The 20,274-nt window shown below is 38.7% G+C and overlaps 1 protein-coding gene across 4 annotated transcripts in view; it reads left to right on the plus strand.

Moving 5' to 3' along the window:
* The window catches only part of FHIT (fragile histidine triad diadenosine triphosphatase), a 1,485,355-nt gene that overhangs the window by 148,293 nt on the left and 1,316,788 nt on the right, over positions 1-20,274 (plus strand). Inside the window, exon 1 of one of the 4 annotated variants that reach the window (XM_065933364.1) lies at positions 13,929-14,037. The exons of the other annotated variants lie outside the window; for them this stretch is intronic. The gene's annotated coding sequence lies outside the window, so the exon portion shown is untranslated. Of the gene's footprint in view, positions 1-13,928; positions 14,038-20,274 lie in introns of those variants that run through there. 4 annotated transcript variants of the gene reach the window in all.

Below are 20,274 nucleotides of genomic sequence, written 5' to 3' on the forward strand. Positions count from 1 at the left end.
TGATGTCTTCAGAAATTCTAGTTATTACTTTCTTTCAAAAAATGTACACCCTCTAACCCAGTTTTAGATCCTCTTCAGATAAAAGCACACGCACATATAATGCTTTACAAAATTTCAGAGTTTTTGAGGATCCCAGTCAAGTCTGATTATTGATATCTTTATAATATGAAACTGAGTCTTGCTGAGGTTAACAAAGCCTTCCAAGTATTTCCAAGGTAGCTAAGCCAGACTTCCAACCTAGCTGTTGCCTACCATGTAACAAGTATAGTAGTAACCATTTCTTGTTAAGTACCTAACAATTGTGGGCTTCCCTGGTGGCTTAGTGGTAGAGAATCCTCTTGCTAATGAGGGAGTCCCGGTTTGATCCCTGTATTGGGAAGATCCCCTGCAGAAAGGGAATGGCAACCCACTCCAGTATTATTGCCTGGAGAATTCCATGGACAGAGGAGCCTGTCAGGGAGTCCAACACAACTTAGTGACTAAACAACAGCAACAAGCCTAACAATTAGGATTGCTAGTTAGTGCATACATACATTGGTATAATCCTATTGGTTAAATAGTGAACATCCATAATGGGTTGGTCAAGGGTGAATATCATAACTGCTCACGACCTTTTGAAGTAGGTGGTTTAATGCCTATTTTACACATGAGAATCCTGAGATTCTGAGCACTTTCTCAAAAGTTTACGTGGGGCAGAAGCTCAGCTCATCTAGTTTTAAATCTACTACTCTGATCCACTCTCCTGCCTTTGCACTGAATGTACCTCCCCTTGCAAATCCTTTCCAGAGTCTTCATTAGATCACATTGCTTCTCACTTTCCTTCTCTCTCTAGTTTCTTAACCTTGGCATTATTGACATTTTGTTTTGAATAGTTCTATTGTGGGGGTCTGTCCTGTGCATTCTAGAATTCTTAGCTTTATCTTTGGACTCTACATGTTGGATGCCAGAAGAACCCCCTAACCCCTAACTCCCAGGTTGTGACAGCCATAGATGCATCCAGCATTGCCAACTGTACTCTGGGGAATAAAATCACTATCTCTTGGGTACTATTTATCTTTCTCTTCTCCCCGTGCCCTGTACATATAAATATTAACATTTATCCCAGCTAGCTTGTAATGTGCCAGGTGAAGTGTCATTCCATGCATTCCATGCATTATCTCATTACATCCTCAAAACATCCCGTCATCTTTAAATTTTTTCTTATAGGTGAGCGAGGCTGAGATGCTTGGGTAGATTAGTAAATTACCTGGAGTCACATAGGGCTGAGGGTGAAGCTGGGATTTTTCTCAGTTCCGTGTGTCTCCAGAGCCCTGAACTTCATAAGAAATGTTTTCACTAAACTACTTAGTTGTTTGGAGCTCCAAATTAGTCAGACTCTTGAATATTTTTGTTGTTTTGGATTTGTTCAGCTAGTAAACTGGGAGAAAATTTAAATGGGACTGTAGGTCATGTATTTCTTTACTGTTTATTATTATTTTTACTACATCACTGCTTTTTATTGTTAATCCTTTCTCACTAAAATACCATCTTCAACAAAAATGTTATCAAAACAAAATCTTGCTTCTGAGTCTAATTTCTTAGCATAAATCTCACCTTTGTTGTTGTTTAGTTGCTAACTCATGTCCAACTCTTTCAGACCCCAAGAACTGTAGCCCACCAGGCTTCTCTGTTCATGGGGTTTCCCAGGCAAGGATACTAGAGTGGGTTGCCATTTCCTTCTCCATGGGATCTTTCCAACCTAGGGATCGAACATCCATCTCCTGCGTTGGCAGGTGAATTCTTTACCACAGATCCACCAGGGAGACCCAAATGTCACCTTACTAAACTTAAAGAATAAAATAATTTCTTTGTAGGTGAACTACTACTTTTCTGAGTCATCTTCAGAGGATGTTTTTCAGTGGGTGCTTTTGTGCCTTTTAACAGGACAAGTCATTGATTGCTAAATGCTTAAGAGATTAGTTAAGATTCTTTGGTGACAAGCAACACAAATTGTCCTGCCTAACTGTATCAAAATAGAAAAGAAATTTACTCCATGTGTGCATAATTGCTCACATGGAGTAATACAAGTTGATCATATTACAAGCAGTGAATTTCCTGGAAATTTGAATAGGAAAGTTTTCAATAAAATAATTTTTTTCTGACAAGCAGGGACATGTGTACTTTAGCTCTCTGGCACATTGTTATTTTCCTTAAAATGAGTTTCAGCAACTGACATATATTAAAGCAGGCTGGTAAAGTCAGGAGGCTGTGCAGCCTTAAGTAAGCTTAATGAGGTAAGTTCTTGGGATAAGGTAGGCGTCTGGTGTGTGTAGCTGCTGAGAATCCATACCCTCCTTTGAACTATGACATGTGGATTTTCCCTTGGGGATAGCCTCCCCCCAAGGTATACAATGTTAATGGGGCTGTCAGGCAAACACCTTATCCTCCTCTGACCAAGAGGTGGTCATGTAACCAAGGCAGATCTCTGTTTTGAGTACATCGATCCCAGGATATAAAATGTTTGTTGCAACTGATTCTTCCTGATAGTATTAGCCTGAAGAACTAACTAACCATTAGTTCGTGGGATCCTGGTTCCTGTTGCTTCTAACTTTCATTTAGTTTTCCTTTGAATTTTAGGAGCAATTATGCACACATGGAGTAAATTTCTTTTCTATTTTTCTAAAGTTATACAGGGTAATTTGTGTTACTTGTCACCAAAGAATCTTAACTAATCTGTTGATTTGATGATGGTGGTGATGGTGAGGACTCTGAGTCAAACAAGAAGAAGGAGGGAGTGACAGCAGCTAACATTTTCTGGCCATCTAATTTAATCTTATGAGGTAGATATTGACACATGCTTCCATTTTACAGAGGAGGAAAATGAGATTTAGAAAGGTTACGTTGTCTTGCCAAAGGTTACATAAGTGGCAAAGCCAGGAGGATTTGTACCCAAGTATGATTTGAGAATCCAAACTCCTAACCACTACACTAATTGAAATGTAAAGAGAAAACACTGAAAGCATACATTCCTTTTAGGTCCATTTTTGACTTAATAAGTTATTTTTTAATCCTAAGAGGAGACCATTTCTGTGCATTCCATGATGCAAAACAGGCTGCAAAACATAAATGCTTCCCCCCCCCCCTTGCCTTCATGTGGTAAATTAGAATAATTATTGTTAGTTAAGGGATGTGAATGAAATGTCTTTATCAGCCAGTGAGTTAAATGGAATTTCTGTTTTAAACCACAGAAGATAATGCTGCCTTGACAGATTGTGAGTGACAGAAAGAGAAGTGTTTTCAGCAGGATGCGAATGGAGATGTTGCAAGAGAAAGCATAAATAGCAGAAACAAAAAGCTCTGGGGTTTTGGTATGGAGTGATGTCATCCATGTATTTTAACTCATTTAGTTCCTGACAATAAGATAACTTGGTACCTTCACATTTTTTCCCCTGTTGATTTAAAAATGAGTGACTAAATGAAAGCAGGGAGGGAGAAAGAAATACCTAGAGACAAATCATTGTTGCTGATGGTAGATACCAATAGTAGTGGAGTTTAAATTTTATTTACTTTTTAAAAATCATTAAATGGTTCTTACATGTAATTATAAATATTTGTTATCTTCTTTCCTCTTATGATTGTTGTTGCCCATATCCATTCTGTCATATTCCTTCTCCCTGTCCCCCACTTTATCTCTGTACAACAGACACCCATAGCCACATGTATATATACGTTTTCTCCTGAGCACACCTGCACAGTCAAGTGTACTTATCCATTGAGAGGCCTGTGGCATTCTCTGTGGTGAATTTGGATAGGCATTTCCAAGCACTTTGTCAGTTCCTAGTTTTGCTCAGTAAAAGAATATAAGTGAAAAAAAAATATCATTCACTGTTCTTTTAGAAGAAAATAGTTATTTTCTTTTGCCTATTAATTAATTAATTATTTATTTATTTTAGTCTTGCTGCACAGCTTGTGGGATCTTAGTTTCCCTATCAGGGATCAGGAATCCACAACCCCTGCAGTGTGAAAGCAGAGTCCTAACCACTGGACCATCAGGGAAGTCCCTGAGGCTATTTATTTTATTTTATTTTATTTTATTTTATTTATTTATTTATTTTTAATTTTAATACTTAAAAGTCAAAGGCATAATCTGAGAATTAAAATGATCAAATATATTTAGCTTTCCAAAAAGTCATAAGTTTGCCTTTGGTGTTGTCATTTTGCCACCAGTGCATGAATACTTCATTGTGGATTGTCATCAAAGTTTTAATTGCCTTTTAGGAGTGACTGTTTTAGTCCAACCTTCACCTGATGCTGGCTACTCCAAAGATTTTTGCCAAGGGACTATTCCATTTTTACTTCAGTATTTCCAGTGAAGTGGAACTCCTTACTTATTAAAGCAACCCATTTTATCCTTGGACAGTGCTGTTATGAGTTCTTTTTTTTTTGTCAGACTGAAATCTATTTGTAGCTTCTTTTGCCCATTGGTTACATGGGCATGACTTGGGACTGATAGAACAAGACTGGGCCTCTTAATGCATGATGCCTCTTTGAACTGACTATTGCTTCCTTCTCATTTCTCCTTGCCCCAGAGTTAAAATAGTCTGAGTAGCAACGTTCCTTCTGTGTTTTTCTGATTCAGTTCAGTCGCTCAGTCATGTCCAACTTTTTGCAACCATGGACCATAGCACGCCAGTTCTCCCTGTTCATCACCACTCCTGGAGTTTACTCAAACTCATGTCCATTGAGTCGGTAATGCCATCCAGTCATCTCATCCTCTGTCATCCCCTTCTCCTCCCGCCTTCAATCTTTCCCAGCATCAGAGTCTTTTCAAATGAGTCAGCTGTTCGCATCAGGTGGTCAAAGTATTGGAATTTCAGCTTCAACATCAGTCCTTCCAATGAACATTCAGGACTGATTTCCTTTAGGATGGACTGGTTAGATCTCCTTGCAGTCCAAGGGAATCTCAAGAATCTTCTCCAGCACCACAGTTCACATCCATACATGACTGCTGGAAAAACCAGAGCCTTGACTAAACAGACCTTTGTTGGCAAAGTAATGTCTCTGCTTTTTAATATGCTGTCTGGGTTGGTCATAACTTTTCTTCCAAGGAGTAAGCGTCTTTTAATTTCATGACTGCAAGCACCATCTGCAGTGATTTTGGAGCCCCAAAACTAAAGACTGCCACTGTTTCCACTGTTTCTCCATCTATTTGCCATGCAGTGATGGTACCGGATGCTGTGATCTTCGTTTTCTCAATGTTGAGCTTTAAGTCAACTTTTTCACTCTCCTCTTTCACTTTCATCAAGAGGCTCTTTAGTTCCTCTTCACTTTCTGCCATAAGGTTGGTGTCATCTGCATATCTGAGGTTATTGATATTTCTCCTGGCAATCTTATTTCCAGCCTATGCTTCATCCAGCCCAGTGTTTCTCATGATGTACTCTGCATATAAGTTAAATAAGCATAGTGACAATACAGCCTTGATGTACTCCTTTTCCTATTTTTCTGATTATTTGGCTTTAAAAATTAAAAAAAAAATTAAAAATGTTTACTGTGCTAAAAAAGTATATATATATGAACATAAACTTTACCATTTTAACCAGTTTTAAGTATATAGGTCTATGGTATTAAGTACATTGACATTGTTGTGTAGCTATCACCACCATCCCTCTCCAGAATTTTATCTTCCTCATCTGAAACTCTGTATCCATTAAGCAATAATTTCCTGTTACTCTCTCCCTGCAGCCTTGCAACGACCATTGAACTTTCTACTGCTATAAATTTGACTATTCCTATGAGCCTCATGTAAGTGGAAACATACAACATTGATCCTTTTGTGACTCACTTATTTCACCTAGCATGGTGTCTCCATGGTTCATTCATGTTGTGACATGTGTCAGAATTTTTTTCCTTTTTAAGGATGAATAATATTCCACTGTATGTATACCACATTTTGTTTATATTTTCATCCATTGATCAGTTAGTGAACAGATGTTGAATTTCCTGAGTGTGCTTTTGAATATGCACACTCCTGCCTGTCAGAACCCACTTCCGTCTACAAGTCTGTGTCTGTTGCGTATTATGTGCATAACCCCGTTAGGTACTATGAGCTCTGGATCTACTCCTTGATTTAATCCTTATGTGTTGTGGATGGATAACATACCCACATTTTGAAACTGCAAAGTAGACAGTGGTCAGTGCCATTGGAGAACCAGAAACAGACTGGATGCTGGAATTAAGGGGAAGCACTGAAAGCTTCCAGCTGAGAGGATGAGGTAGCTCTCTGGGAAGTTCTGGGGCTCAGAAAAAGAGAAGCATGGAGAAGAGATAGAAAGTGGGGAGAGAGTTCCCTGGTGACTAGTGATTAGGATTATGGGCTTTCACTGGCAGGGCCTGGTTGGGGAACTCATATACCACAAGCTGCTCAGTGCAGTGAGGCAAAAGACAAACAAAAAACCTTCAAACCGAAAAAACAATGATAATAAAAAAGAAAAGAAAGCAGGGAAGGTATTCCTGATGGACGGAGTAGCTTGAGTCAGAGCAGAGTATGAGCATGTCCCTCACTGTTGACTTGTTTATTGACTTTAGGCTGGCACGTAGGGTATTTATATGGAGGTGCTCCAGGGCCAATTCATGGGACCTCTGGTATCTTCTCTGTCTGTAGCAATGAGTTGTCTTTTATTCTGCGGTTATGTGCTTCATCTCATTTGGCGAGTGTGTGTGTGTGTGTGTGTGTGTGTGTGTGTGTGTGTGTGTGTGATTCAAATGGCCTTTCTTTCCTTTAAAATGATGCAGATAATGATAGTTTTGTTCTGTTTTCATGCCCCGATTGGCCAAATAAAAATTAGATGACTCAGACTATCTGTGTTTTTAATGAAGCTTTTCAGGAGTGTTAAAGACAAAGTCTAAAGAAATGAGTCTGGCAAATATCTATTAAAGGATGAAAGAAAGGAAATAGCAATAAATATTCATAAAACGTTTACCATGTGGCAGAACCATGATAAGCCTTTTACGGTTGTTGACTCACAACAGTCTGAAGAAGTTGTAGATCAAACTACAATCCTCACTTTACATGAAGGAACTGAGGCTCCAAAGTTAAAGTAACCTTCAAAGCTTTATACACCTCGTAAATCAGTGAGCTAGGGAATGCACCCAGTAGTCAGACCCAAGAGCCTTTCTCACCACACTGTCTACCTTTCTGTAGCAGGTTCTTTTTTTAAGCACTATTCATTTTGTTTATTTATTTTTGGCTGTGCTGGGTCTTCACTGCTTCTCTCAGGCTTTCTCTAGTTACAGTGAGCGGGGCCTACTCTCTAGTTTTCAATACTCAGGCCGCTCATTGCAGTGACTTCCTTGTGGCTTAGTTGTTCTGTGGCAGGTGAAATCTTTCCAGACCGTGGCTCAAACCTGTGTCACTGCATTGGTAAGCAGATTCCCAACCACTGGATCTCCACAGAAACGTCCCTTAGCAAGTTATGTGTCAGCAAGCCCTGAATAAAATTTTAATGAGGTGGATGAATGTAGAGCCTATTATAGACACTGAAGTAAGTCAGAAAGATAAAGACAGACACTGTGTATTAATGCATATATATAGAATCTCCACTCACACACACACACACACCCTCCCTATATGTATGTACTGATGATCCTACTTTTAGGGCAGCAAAGGAGACCCTGTCATTTTGGACACAGTGGCTGGAGGAGAGGGTGGGATGATTTGGAAGAATAGCACTGAAACTTATACATTATCATGTGTAAAAGAGCCAGTGCTCTGTGACAACCTAGAGGGGTGGGATGGGAAGGGAGGTGGGAGGGGGTTTCAAGAGACAGGAAGTGAAGTAAGTGAAAGTTGCTCAGTCATGTCCAACTCTTTGCAAACCCGTGGACTGTAATCCATAGAATTCTCCAAGCCAGAATATTGGAGTGAGTAGCCTTTCCCTTCTGCAGGGGATCTTCCCAACCCAAGGATCGAACCCAGGTCTCCCGCATTGCTGGTGGATTCTTTACCAGCTGAGCCACAAGGGAAGCTCCCAATAGAGAGGGGACATATGTATACCTAATGTTGATTCATGTTGATGTATGGCAGAAACCATCACAATATTGTAAAGTAATTATCCACCACGCCCACCCCCCCCAAAAAAAAAGTTGTCTGTGAGCTATTGGTTCAATAAACATTCCCCCAAGAAAATAATAATGTAATAGTGATTTGGGGGCAAATACTTTGATGCCAATTATATTACACATGGGAACCATCACCCTATCTCCATCCCAGCCTAGTTTTTCTTCCACTGTTGCTTATATTCCCCAATTTCACGACTCGTAACCAGTGCTGGCATTTATAATACATTTCAGCTCTTTCTGTCCTAGCCAAACCTGCAGTTTCCTTGATGTTTTCCTGGCAGGTAAAGCAGGATAAGGCTGCCTTTTGGTGTAGAATGCATACATTATATATTGCAATTCTTTCTCAGCCTTTTGGGTGGCTAACTTTTGGTGTTAGAGGAATAGAGAGGAATTTTGAAATTAAGGATTTTTTTTTTTAATGATTTTGGGTGACTGCAAAATATGAAACTCTTCATGGCATCAAGTGAATATCTTCCCTTCTCTTGCAAACTTCCTTTGATGGCTCTACGGAATAGAATTTCCAATATATTTTCTCACAAATTTTGTTGACTGGCACCATGACATTTCTTTAAAGTGTACCTTTACACTTTTAAAATTCCACAAAGGCTTGTCATCATAGGAAACAAGGGACTCAGCTTTGATCTGCAAAATTAACTCTACAAGGTAGCATGTTGTTATTCTATTTAGAAGACTTGAAAGCAGATCCAACAATTCAATTATATTTAATTTGTAATTAACTCCCTCCTAAGCAGCTAATGGTGCATAACTTGGACACTAGTGTTCTGGATGGGCAAGGAGAAGAATAAAATGGCTTATTTTAGAGAAAGCTTATCTTAGATAGCGTCCCTGCAGTTGTAGTAGTACTTCTTGGGATGACTTTCTGGCTCCAAAACAAAACTCTTCTTTGAAGGGTGTCTGGTGACATACAGAGTAGGTTTCCAGCAGCTGAGACTGTGATGTTTGACCTCGATATGTGGGAAAGAGATGATTGGTTTCAGAGTAGGCATCTGACCTGGTTATGCCAATCAGATTCTCCCTTCTGAGAATTTGGAATTTTGAACTGAGAGCAAAAGATAGGTTTTGATGCTATTTCAGTCACTTAAATGGCAGTGCTCTAGAGGGAGGTCTTTAAGTTCCTGCCTCCAGTTTCTCTTGAGCTACCTTGATTCCTGTTCTTCAAAAAACTTGGTTATTTGATTCTTCCTTCAATTTTGTGAGCTACTGCAGCATTTTTCCAGGAAGTTCCTCTTGTTTTTGAATAGACTTTAGGGTTCGTCTAGTTTTCTTGCCATCAAAGTTAATGACAATACAGAAATCAAAGAAATTAATTCTTTACCAAATTTGTTAATGCAAGTGATGTCTACTTGGTGGCAATTAGTATAGTTTTTAATTATGTGTGTGTTTGATGGGAAATTAGTATTTTACCATATGCTATAGTGCCTTATTGTTTTCATCATCATTATTATCACGAGCATCATGACAACCCTTGTTTATACAGAACTTTCTACCCAACCAAAAATTAAGCATTTTTCACACAAAAATAGCATTTGCTATGTGATTATAATAATACTGTTAGGTGGATGCTATCTTTATCCTTGTTTCATACTTTGGGAAGCTGAAGCAAATAGCATTGCTTGAAGTCATGCTACTGGAAAGTGATGGAGAAATGATTTCAGTCTAGGTTTGTCATGCTTCAAATAAAGATGATACTCTTAAGTTTTGCACTGTAGTGTAGAAATGTAACTCTGCCCAAAGATGTTATATTCCCTGGTTTATTGGTTTCTTTATGTTGAATATGGAGATGGGATAATTCTGTAGTTTTGGAAATTTAATACTCTATTTTAGTTGGCTTAATTATACTATCCCTTCTTTTTTGTAGGTTATCTTGTTTGATGAGGCCAGAGATTAGGCAGTCAGGGTATCAGATTAGATAAATTGCCCTGAGGAGACCTCTTTGAGGAGGTGACATTGGAACTGAGACAGAATGATAAAAATGAGACAGCTATGAAAAGATCAGAGACAGAATGTTCCAGGAAATGGGGAGAACAAATGCACAGGTATTGATTTGGGAATGAACATGGTGAGGTTAGAGGAAAAGAACCTCTGGAGAGGAGAGGAGTGAACAAGGGAATCAGTGATAAGAGATGGATGGAGAGGAAGGCTAGAACTAAATCATTTAGGATCTTATAGGCCATAGTAAGGAATATGGATTTTATCATAAACACAATGGGCTAACCTTTAGGAAATTCACAGGCGAGGAACAATATGGTATGGTGGATTTCTTCTGGGAATGATAGAGGAGCCAGCAACTCTCCTGTAGAACATACAGAAGGCTAGGCGAAATGAAGAGAAAATATTTATTTAAAGGCATTGAAGAGCTGCTAAGGTATCCAGGACTTGAGGGGCCAAAATACTGCAGAAAGGAAGTATACTGCAGTGACCTCAGTAGTCTCACTGTTTTTCTTTTTGAAGCATTTGTGGATTTGTAAATGGTAAAGTTACGAGAGTCTAAAAGGCCTAATAGAAAGACCCTGCTGAGAAGTAGGGAAGTTGAGCAGAGGTTTTGGCAGTCCTAAGGATACACAAATCCAAAACAATGTAATAGAAGACTCAACAGTATATAAAAAAAAATATATGACAAAGCTGTATTTATTACAGGAATGAGAGGTTGGGTAACATTAAAATACCAAATAATGCTAACAAGGAAAAACCATATGATCATCTTAATAGAAATTCAACATCTAATCTTGACAAAAACTTTTTGCAAATTCAGAATATAAGTAAACATCCTTAAGGGAAGAATATTTAGAAAGCACAGAGTAAGCATCATCAGGCTTAAGTGAAATATTGAGATCCTTATTCTGTAGTTAGGTATGAATTAAGGGTGATAACACCACTTCTGTTCAGTCTGATATAGGAGGTCCAAGTGAATGCTGTGAGGCTAGGAAAAGAAATAACATATATAAGGATGAGAGACAAAGCAATAAAATTGTATAATTTTCAGAAGATATAATTATATAGTATAAATTTAACAAATGAATTTAGCAACTTTGCTGGATACAAAGTCATATGAAAAAACTATTGTATATATGTATATCTGCAAAAAGGAATTATAGAATGAAATTTTAAAAAGATACTATTTTAAATCAATCCAGCAACATATAAAGAGGACTATAAACTATGATGAAATTATATTTCCCAATATATGAAGTTGAACAATCATATGCACGCATGCATGCATGTTAAGTTGCTTCAGTTGTGTCTGACTCTTTGTGACTCTGTGGACTGTAGCCCACCCAGCTCCTCTGTCCATGGGATTCTCCCTCAAGAATACTGGAATGGGTTTCCATGGCCTCCTCCAGGAGATCTTCCTGATCCAGGAATCAAACCCACACTTCTTATGTCTCCTGCATTGGCAGGCAGGTTCTGTATCACTAGTGCTACCCAGGAATCCCAGAACAATCATGTATCTATATCCAGAATTATGGCTTCCCTGGTGACGCAGATGGTAAGGAATCTGTCTGCAATGCCGGAGACCTGGGTTCGATCCCTGGGTAGAGAGGATCCTGGAGAAGGGAATGGCAACCCACTCTAGTATTCTTGTCTGGAGAATTCCATGGACAGAGGAGCCTGGTGAGCTCCTCCATGGGATCACAACGAGCTGGACATGACTGAGTGACTAACATTTATCCAAAGTTACCCTGTACTGTATACAAAATTAACTTGAAATACATTGCAGATAAAAACATAAACACTAAAACTGTAAAAAAAATCTAGAAAAAACATGGAAGAAAGTTTTTATGAAATTAGGTTAGTCAAAGATTTCATAAATATAACAGTAAAACCAAGATCTCTAAAAGAAAAGAAAAGATAAATTGGGCATCATGAAGTTTGAAAGTTGAATGCTTTAAAATATGCTACTAAGAAAATGAAAAGATAAGCAACAAAATGGGATGAAATATTTTCAAATAATATCTGATAAAGTACTTATCCACATGCATAAAAAACTCTTTCAGGTTAGTAATAAGGCAAACCAAATTATGTTTGTTAATGACAAGTAAACGCATGGGAAAATGCTCAGATTATACTACTCTAATGGCAGAAAATGAAGAGGGACTAAAGAGCCTCTTGATGAGGGTGAAAGAGAAGAGTGAAAAAGCTGGCTTTAAAACTCATCATTCAAAAAGCTAAAATTGTGGCATCTGGTCCCATAATTTCATGGCAAATAGATGGGGAAACAGTGGAAATAGTGACAGATCTTATTTTCTTGGGCTCCAAAATCACTGCAAATAGTGATTGCAGCCATGAAATTAAAAGTTGCTTGCTCCTTGGAAGAAAAGCTATGACAAACCTAGACAGTATATTAAAAAACAGAGACATTGCTTTGCCAACAAAAGTCCGTCTAGTCAAAGCTATGGTTTTTCCAGTAGTTATGTGCAGGTGTGAGAGCTGGACCATAAAGAAGGCTAAGTCCTGAAGAATCAATGCTTTGGAATTGTGGTGCTGGAGAAGACTCTTGAGAGTCCCTTGGACAGCAAGGAGATCAATTCAGTCAATCCTAAAGGAAATCAGTCCTGAATATTCATTGGAGGAACTGATGCTGAAGTTGAAACTCCAATACTTTGGCCTCCTGATTCGAAGAGCCAACTCATTGGAAAAGATCCCGATGATGGGAAGGTTACAAGGCAAAAACAGAAAAGGGTGGCAGAGGATGTTATGTTTAGATAACGTCACTGACTCAATGGACATGAATCTGAGCAAACTCCAGAGATAGTGAAGGACACAGGAACCTGATGTGCTGTACTCCATAAGGTTGCAGAGTCAGGCACGACTTAGCAATTGAACAACTGTAACAGATGAATAAATTGGGAGAGGATATGAAGTGTGTTTCTAGGGTGCTGGTAACATTCTATTTCTTGATTTGGGAGTGGTTACATGTGTACTCTGTGAAAACTCATTATAACTCATTTACATTTTTGTGTGTAAGATGCATTCCATTAAATAAGTATTTTGGAGAATGGATTGGAGCAGTGCAAAACAAGGTTGGGATTTAAGAAGTACCAGTGAGATGATGATCTGGGATTCAGGGTAGTGGTAGAGAGAGAAAGAAGCAGACAGATTTGAGAGACAGTGTGGAGGTAGTCTGGCTACCTCCACATGACTCAGTGGTAAGAGTATATGGGTTGAATGGTGTCCCCCTAAAAGATATTTGAAATCCTAACCCCACTGCCTCAGAATGTGACCTTCATGGAGACAAGATCAATGCAGATGTAAGTAGTTAAGAATACCCTAGTGGAACAGGATGGGCCCTTATAAGAGTGTAACTGGTATTCTCATAAGAAGAGGAAAAGAGACACAGATACACAGACACCTTAGAGGAGACTGTGATGACAGAGGCCGAGGTTAAAGTGATGGATTACAAACTAAGAAATGCCAAGGATTGATGGCCCGTACTAGAAGCTAGGAAGAGGCAGAAAGGATTCTACCCAGAGTCTTAGAGGCAGCATGACCCTATCGACTAATCATCTCTAGAACTGTAAGATAGTACATTTCTTTCGTTTAAGTCATTCAGTTTGAGGTATTTTGTTATAGCAGCCCTAGAAAGCTAATATAGGGAGGATGGAAAGGACATGCATAAGAATGACTACCTGTTTTCAGCACCTGAATGGATGAACTGATCAAATTGAACTTTATGTGGATCATCAAGGCAGATTTTGAACATTTAATTATGAATATGATGATGCTTTTCAGCAGACAGTAGAACATAATGCATCAAGGATTCTGCATCTTAAGAAAGCGTTTTGTTTCTCATTCTGCATTCAACCGGGAATTCACCTAAATCTCCTTGTCCGGTCAGGAGTATATCTTCTTAAAGCCTTTTGGAGAAGGGATCACAGACTCCCTTAGAATTATTTGGAAGGACAGCAGCAGGAGAAGCAGGTTGGTGTGAGTAGTTAACTTGTCCTTTCTTGTTTTTCCCAACTTGTGGAGCACAGCTGGGAGTGAAACCCTGGAGACAACAGCTTCTCTGTTTTATTATGCTTCAGGAAACCTGAACAAGGAAGCAGGGTACTGAAAATTAGTTGTGTTTCCTTTTCTGCTTCTCAGTCCTGGTACAGGAGATTTGCTAGGGCCCAGACTCTTTTAATCTTTTCAGGGGCAGTGGGAGATGGTTCTCTGTCAGAGGCTTCTCTCCAGGCTGCCATGAAATGAAGAGGAAGCAAAGTCCAACTGAGTTTAGGTCTCTGCTCTTTCTCTTTTTTGTAGTAGCCTTTTGACAAGACTGGCCTTCTTCCTGCTTTTTGCAGATTTTATCCAGTGGCCTGCATGTGAATCTGAACAAACTTTCTCATTGTTTTTCTTCCTTCTGTGACAGCCAGGAATGTTTGCCCATTGGTGGGAAATGCCCCACTAATCCATCACTTTGAAAGCTGTCAGGTTCTCTTTTGGCTCCAGAAGAGAAATAATTGAGACTAATCAAGCACCTTAAATATTCAATATGATTAGAGGAAAAATGAATGGATTCTGTAAACTCACATTGATACTAAATTCTGCTTGCAGTTAGTCTTGGACATAAATTTCAGAAAATTATATGTAAATGTACTCATTAGTGTACTGTAATATCAAACATCTATTTTGTCTCTGAGCAATTTTTCTTTTCTTAGTACAAAAGCTATTACTACTGTTATTAAAAACAGTAATTGATTTTCCATTTTTAAAAAACTTGGCTTTTTTTCCCCTCTAGTTCCATTTCCTCTCTGCATCTTTGCCATGCATTCCAATAATATTTTCCTAAGGCTTGTAAAAGAGTTACATTATGCTCTAATAATTCTGAGGACAAAGGGGAGAAAGGGCAGTGTGGTGTTACTGGAGAAGCTATTTTAAACTGGAGTGGGCCCAGAAAACTAACCTCAGAATGACACATTGAATGGCTTTATGCCAGGGATTTGATTATATTGTGTATTGTTTCATTTGAACATTGTAGACCTTATTTTATAATTAAATGTTTTATAAAGCCCTAACTAAATAGTGTTGAGTCAAAATACAGTTTTATTAAAAGGCTCTAAAAATTACAAATCAGCCATATAGGTTAGTTGTAACATGAATGCTCCACATATTCTCACAAATGTACGTCTGAGTTTAATTCTGGTGTAAATTTATTTCAGAAAAAAAGAGAAATACTTAAAGGTTTTGGTGATAATTTTAATTTAAAATTTTATTTATTTCACGTGATTACTTACTGGTATACAGAACATGTTCCATCCTCAAATGTAAGCTTTTTTTGGGAGGGGGGGCGGAGAATTAAAAATACTTTGAATATTTAAATTTGATTTTGCAAGGTGACTATGCAGTTTGTTAATGTAAATATACTATTACATATTCTGAAGGGGAAGTGAATGAATCTCTATTTGCAATTATGTGCTTCCATTTTTAAAAGTATTTTCAGGGCTCAGCTGAAGACAAATTGAGTACAAAATAATTCTGATAGTCTGGGGTTTGTGAGTGTGTGTATGTGTCTTTAATAATGCATCTTTCATACCATCAGATGAACCAGACAGGCACAGGAGGTTTAGAACCATACACTGTAACAGAGCGAGGAGGTCTTAGATGCTTTTGCATGTTCCTGTTTTCATTGTTTATTGTGAAACTCAAATTGGCAGCCTTTGTGATTCATGATGTATCAGGCAAAGTTCTTTGCTGAATGTCTTTCTTTTGCTAGTCCATATGCCATCCTGTGGCAGGTAAACAGGCTGGTGTCTAAATTTACTTAAAGTTGTTTACAAAAAGCCAGAAACACAGTGGTGTTCTCAATGTGAGGTTGATTGTGTAGTTTGGATTTATGGCTTTGGCAAACACACCCGGCTGTTTATACTATTATTTATTTAGTAAGCTCTCTCTTCAGTCCCCGAGGCAGTATGTTGGTTAAGATCAAGGTGGGAAAGCCTCAGCTATCAGCCTCAATTTAAATCTCAGCTCACCAGTTTTTGTGACTGCAAGCAGCTTTTTAAACCTGTGTGCCTTAGTTTCCTCATAGATCACAAGGGGAAAATTATGATGCCATATAGAATTTGGGGGAGGATTTAATATATTTGATATTGAGTATAGTGCCTGATGCGTAGTGAGAACTCAATTATTAAGCAATTTAAAAAATTGAAGGTGACCAGCTTTTAAAAAAAAAATCTCACCTGGTTTGTTGTGCCTATGTTGACTTTCATATTTGGGGAAAGGAGATGGAAGAAAATGTTTAAAAATGATATGCATATATTAGTATTACCTTACAAAATGCATTTAAAGAAATCAGCAGATTATAAAACTCTTTCTGACTTCTGTTGTACCAGAGTATATGGGTGTGAGTGAATTATGAATGTTGTTGAGATTATATAAAAAACTGTTGATAGCATTTTCAGCTTTTAAAAGAAAAGTGAAAGTTCAGTTGTGTCTGACTGTTTGTGAGCCCATGGACTGTAGCCCTCCAGGCTCCTCTGTCTGTGCAATTCTCTAGGGAAGAATACTGGAGTGGATATTGCCATGCGCTTCTCCAGGGGATCTTCCCAATTCAGGGATCAAACCTGGATTTCCTGCATTGGAGGCAGATTCTTTACCATCTGAGCCACAAGAGAAGACTTTCAGCTTTTAGGAGCATTGTTATTAGTTTGAAGTTAGCTCTTCATAGAGTTTGCAACTTGGCTTTAACAGTCAAATAATAAAAATATTATTGGAGAAAGTGAGATGTGTGTTATCACCTAAGCAATGATAGATCTTCAGACTGAGTAGAATTATGTCATTCTAATTTGTGTGTGTGTGGGAGGGGATGGGAGTGGAGGGTGGGGAGTAGGAATAGAGGTGGAGTTGATAACTTAATAGAAATAATGACTATCAGTTCGTGTGCCAGGTTCTCCACTCATTCCTCTGAGGGAGAAGAGTGTAGCAAAGTAAAAGGAAACTCAGTGTTGGATGGAAAATGCACCACAAAATGCGAACAACTAATACCTTGTCTATTGTTTATCCCACTGAGATTTTCTGCCTCTCGAGTTATAGCGATGGGTGAATAAAAATTAATTAGAAGCTGGAATCTGATTTTTAAGATGGTATGTCAGACACATATATCAAGTTGTTAGGTTAGCTGTAAAGCATAACCTGGGATTTATATATTTAGAAGTCATAATAAATCTGTCTGTCATGAAAATCAGATTACCCAGCGTTGCATGCTAATGGCTCATCATCCTGTGGAATTGTGGTCTCCCCAGCAACTGCCTGCAGGTCCTGCTTTTTTCTGATTTGCTGTCTCCCTTGACCAACGAGTGACTCCAGTCTCCCCACTTAACAAAGTGCCTACTTTAATAAATGGTTCTGAGTCTCTATAAGGAGGAGAAGTTTTCCCCTGGATTACAGCAGCAACTCCTAGGGCTCTCTTGGACTCAATATTCCCAACAGTAATCAATCAGTCCATCGGTTACTCAATTCACCAGCCTAACAGTTACTTCCAAGATATTTATTGAGTACCTGTCATGTGCTGAGCTGTTTGCAAGGTGCTTGGAATCTAACAAAGATTGTTCCTGCACTCATAGTGGGCAGTGATAGAGGGGAGAGGTAAGAACACTCACAATACATTGTGAGATGGACAAAGTGTAGCATATAAGGTGTCCAGATGTAGGGGCATTGAGGAAGGACTCCCAGAGGCCAGTATCTTCTGAGTTGAGATTTCTGAGTTAAGTAGTGGGACTCAGCCAACTGGAGAGGTGGAGGACTGATGGGCAGTCTTCCAGGTTGAAGGACCAACCCATGCAAAGGCCAGGAGGAGAACGATTAAGGTTCACTCTAGAGTTGTAGCAATGACATTTCCTCAAAGTGATGAGACTAGAGAGATTTACAAGGTCTTGCAAAGTAGGTTAAGCAGTTAGGATTAGTCTAAGGACTGTGGGGCACCATTGAATGATTTAAATAGGGGCGATATCTTCCTCCTAGTATCCAAAGTTGACATATTACTACTTTCCACCTCAGGTAGCCGCCTGTGTTTCTTTTCTTTTTTAAAAAATATTTTTATCATGTTTCTTTTTATGTATTTATTTTGGGCTGTGCTGGGTTTTTGTTGCTGTGCTTAGAGTTTCTCTAGTTGCAGCAAGCTGGGGCAGCTCTCCAATTGCGATGGGCAGGCTTCTCATTGCGGTGGCTTCTCTTGTTGCAGAGCCATGGGCTCTAGGCATGTGGGCTAAGGAGTTGTGGCACACAGGTGTAGTTGCCCTGTGGCAGGAGGGGCCTTCCTGGACCAGGGGACCAGGGATTGAACCTGTGTACCTGCATTGGCAGGCAGATTCTTAATCATTGGACCACCAGAGAGATCCTTCCTGTGTTTCTTAGCATGGGCTTAAAGGCTCTGTGCAGAGTGGTGCCTTATGACCCTTCCTGACCTTAGTTCTTACTCTTGTTCCTCGTCTGTGCTATGCTCTAGGCATGTCTGAACTTCATTACCCAAAGGTTCCACAACATCCATGCTCCTGCACCTGTGTTCACCCTGAGACATCAGCCTTCAGCTCCTGTCATCTCATTTCTCATCTGTCCATACCTCATCATTCTTCTAGGCTCAATTCAGTGTCATCTCTCTGGGAGGCTTTCTCTTCTTTACTCTAGGCAGAGTTAATCCTCCCTTAAGTTTGTACTGTCTTCATTTATTCTTCTATTCAACAGATGTTTGTTAGTTTTAGACTGCATTCCAGATGTGCGACAGTGAACAACAAAGCAAAGTGCCTGCATTCATAGCATTTATTTAAATAATAAACACATTTAGCCTTCTTTGTCCTGCTCTACTATTTATGATCCTTGAGTAAATCACTTGACTTCTCTGAGCCCTGTGTTCTTTTCTATAGGGTTCTTTCACATGGTACTGTGGGGATTAGAGACAATATACACAAGGTGCCTATTGGTTCATCCCAAGTTCCTTTACCAGCCATTTGCATCTCTGACATTCACACCTTGAACTAAGTCATTTTTAAAGCCAGTTTTATTTTCTGCCTCTTGAGGCTGATAAATTCTGGAAACTTGCTTTCTAGATGGGAACATGCTTCGCCAATTAAGAAGCATGTAAGAGCCTTCCATTGTGCTTCTGTTGTCCTTGGCATATCTGCTGTTGCTGGTGTTGGGCTGATGTAACAGATACTCTGTTGATCTGTTGTAGAAAACAGGCAATGTTTAAATCTCTTAATTTCCGCTTGTTAGCTGTATAACCTTAGGTAAGTTACTTAGTTTCTCCATGGCTCACTTTTCTTCTCTATAAAATAAAGATGATATTAGTGTCTCGATTATAGGACATGATATTACATGAAAAGTAATGCACATTATTAGTACAATTCCTATCATATAGTGAGTACATACTGAAAGACAGCCATTATTAACTCCTTGTGTCATTGCTATCATGTTTATAGTGAGTATTTTCATCTGAGTCTCTCTCCCTGTTAGATTCAAACTTAACAACAGGAAAACCATGTCTTTAATTTTATAGATCCCTAAAGATGATTGACACATAGAAGGCAGTGAACAAATACTTATTTAATGAATGTATGAGCAACATAAAAAATATTATTCATTATCAAAACATGTTAAAATGTTTATACAGTGCTTGGTACATAGTAGGAAATTAATATACTGTTGTTCCTTACTCTGCTCTTTAACTTTCTCAGTTATGTTAACAGGTTTCCTTGGGTTTTTCTCTATAGAGTTTGGTGAAAAAGACTGTGTGTGTTCTACTCACTTCTTCTGACACTCTGAAGAGTTTATCATTTTTAGTTTGTTTCTATGCAGTGGTCTTCCTAACCTTACATCATTTCAGATTTGTGGGGTCCTAACACTTTAAGTTCTTTTGGTTACCAGAAAATTTTTCTCTATGAAATCCTGTATGGGTGTGGGATGTCATCAAATATTATTTTCTGAGTATGTGTGTGCATGTGTGTTTATTTATTTATTTTATTAAAAGCAAAAATTCTTTACAGCCCTGCCCCTCTGTTTGCAGGAGGAAAGAGAGATTATAAAACCACTCGGGCAATGAGGATTATAGCTCTAGACCAGAAACGGACTTTTAGAGGATTTCAGAGAGTGAAGGCAGCTTCCTGCTGTGCCTTGCTTACTCTGAAAGGACCTTGGTCAGAGGCTAAGACATTTTTGGTAGAACATTGGGCCCTCCTT

The sequence above is a fragment of the Muntiacus reevesi genome, chromosome 4, assembly GCF_963930625.1.
Source record: "Muntiacus reevesi chromosome 4, mMunRee1.1, whole genome shotgun sequence".
Classification (NCBI taxonomy): domain Eukaryota; kingdom Metazoa; phylum Chordata; class Mammalia; order Artiodactyla; family Cervidae; genus Muntiacus; species Muntiacus reevesi.